A 2,500-nucleotide genomic window follows, 5' to 3' on the forward strand; every position below is an offset into this window, starting at 1 on the left:
CTCCTCTCCCCCCTCTCCCCCCTCTCCCCCCTCTGCCTCCTCTGCCTCCTCTCCCTCCTCCCTCCTCTCCCCCCTCTCCCTCCTCTGCCTCCTCTCCCTCCTCCCTCCTCCCCCCCCTCCTCCCCCCTCTTCCTCCTCTCCCCCTTCTGCCCCCTCTCCCTCCTCTCCCTCCTCCCTCCTCCCCCCCCCCCTCCTCCCCCCTCTCCCCCCTCCTCTCCCCCTTCTGCCCCCTCTCCCTCCTCTCCCTCCTCCCTCCTCCCCCCATCACCTCCTCCCTCCTCCCCCCATCACCTCCTCCCTCCTCCCCCCATCACCTCCTCCCTCCTCCCCCCATCACCTCCTCCCTCCTCCCCCTCCCTCCTCCCCCCTCTCCCCCTCTCCTCCTCCCTCCTCCCCCTCCCTCCTCCCCCCTCTCCCCCCTCTCCTCCTCCCTCCTCCCCCCCCTCCTCCCCCCTCTCCCCCCTCCTCTCCCCCTTCTGCCCCTCTCCCTCCTCTCCCTCCTCCCTCCTCCCCCCCCCTCCTCCCCCCTCTCCCCCCTCTCCTCCTCCCTCCTCCCCCCCCCTCCTCCCCCCTCTCCCCCCTCTCCTCCTCCCTCCTCCCCCCCCTCCTCCCCCCTCTCCCCCCTCTCCTCCTCCTTCCTTTCGCCCACAGCGGCCTGAACCTGGCTCCGGTGGCTCGGCTGCGCGGCTCGTGGGAAAAGCTGCCCGGGCAAGTACGAGAAGCTGTTCGTGGACCTGCAGGACGTCTTCGACCCGTCCAGGAACATGTCCAAGTACCGCAACGTGCTGAGCAGCCAGAGCATGCAGCCGCCCATCATCCCGCTGTTCCCCGTGGTCAAGAAGGACCTGACCTTCCTGCACGAAGGTCAGAGGGGGCGGGTCTTCACTCGGCGTGCACGTCAATGCGTTTCCTTTTCCGGGGGGTCGTGACATGTCGCCGTGCTCTGTTTCGAGGTCCTCTACTTCCTTCTGAGATGCGTTTAAGGTCAATTTCAGTCTCGCTCAGGAGGTTTACGTCAGCTAAAGGTCCAAACTACCCGCAGCGAAAGGCCAAAAAGAAAGAAATGTCCCCAAAAAGGTATGAATAATTCACGTTGACCTCTGTCGACCTTCCTCTCAGGCAACGACTCCAGCGTCGACGGCCTGGTGAACTTTGAGAAGCTGAGGATGATCGCCAAGGAGATCCGACACGTGGTGCGGCTGACCTCGGCCAACATGGACCCGGCCCTCATGTTCAGACAGAGGTTGGTTGCTGTTGCTTCAGTTTTTTTAGTTTTTTTTTAGGGTGCACTGTTCCTTTAAGAAGGGATACGGCATCAGCTGCCTCCTACAAATATGTTAATTAAGTCGGGAAATGTCATGAAAATTTGATTTCTATTGAATTTTTTTGTATTGGGGGGCGAATAATTGTGAGGATCCAATGAACAGTAGATTTGCACTGTGGAGGTTTAGTAAGTGATGCTAAATGGGGGGGGGGGGGGGGGGGGGGGGGGGGGGGGGCACTACACTACACTACACTACACCCCCAACACCAGCCCACATGGGTTCCCTCACCCACAGTGGACCACAGATCCACTCACCTTTCCTGTCCGGTCCGTGTCTCTCGTTGGTCCTCGATTTTTGCTGTAATGTGAGGACACGAGGACACGAGGACACGAGGGCACGAGGACACGAGGACACGAGGGCACGAGGACACGAGGACACGAGCTCACGGCACTCTGTCGTCATACTTCTGTTCTCACGGTGGCCACATGTGGGGAGATGTCATACGTCTGCTGTCCTCCCATCTCCAATCATCTCCCTGTTTGTGGTGGCATGACCTCTACATATGACCTCTACATAGTCTTGTCCCCCCCCCCCCCCCCCCCCCCACACACACACACACACTCCCCCCACCCCTCTCCTCCCTTGAACTTGTCACGCTTCAATCTTCACACCTCTTGCTTTCAGGAAGAAGAGGTGGAAGAGTTTAGGGTAAGTTTGACCCGGAACTCGTTTTCTTCCCGTTTCGGGCCCTGGACCAGCAGAGATTTCAGTCCACCCTGCAATCCCCCCCCCCACTCCCCCAGCACAACCACACTAGTAGACTCTGCATGCCCCTCCCCCTTTTCCACCGTGTCCGCCTGTGCTTTGTGTGATTAACCCTTCCATCTGCAGTGCCCAGTCACCTGAACCCACCCAGCGACCCCGTCCCCTGCTCACCCGGCTGTGTGTTTTGAGTCACATAGTAGCTTGAAATAAGACACGCCCACTTGAAGTCTAGACACGCCCCACTTGAGTTTTTAAGCCATCGTGGACGAGAAGTCTTTAAAGTAAGAAAATAAAATTCAAATTGGAACATCTACTAGTTCCAAAAGAGTTATTAAAAAGTTTAAACCTGGTAAAAGAAAAAAAAACGTCACTGTCGCTTTTATTAGTTTTTTACCACCGTCGTCCAATCACAGCGGAGGAGAGGCGAGGACAAATAACACAAGGACCTGATTGACGTTGTAGTTTCGCTG

The 2,500-nt window shown here is 58.1% G+C and overlaps 1 protein-coding gene across 2 annotated transcripts in view; it reads left to right on the forward strand.

Annotated features, from left to right (window-relative positions):
* rapgef6 (Rap guanine nucleotide exchange factor (GEF) 6) overlaps positions 1–2,500 on the forward strand; it is a 113,251-nt gene that overhangs the window by 110,110 nt on the left and 641 nt on the right. The window contains exons 21-23 of one of the 2 annotated variants that reach the window (XR_004611028.1): positions 652–864; positions 1,120–1,243; positions 1,950–1,972. The gene's annotated coding sequence lies outside the window, so the exon portion shown is untranslated. Of the gene's footprint in view, positions 1–651; positions 865–1,119; positions 1,244–1,949; positions 1,973–2,500 lie in introns of those variants that run through there. The other variant, XR_004611027.1, reaches the window with a different exon arrangement.

Source organism: Cyclopterus lumpus, chromosome 14 (assembly GCF_009769545.1).
Source record: "Cyclopterus lumpus isolate fCycLum1 chromosome 14, fCycLum1.pri, whole genome shotgun sequence".
Classification (NCBI taxonomy): Eukaryota; Metazoa; Chordata; class Actinopteri; order Perciformes; family Cyclopteridae; genus Cyclopterus; species Cyclopterus lumpus.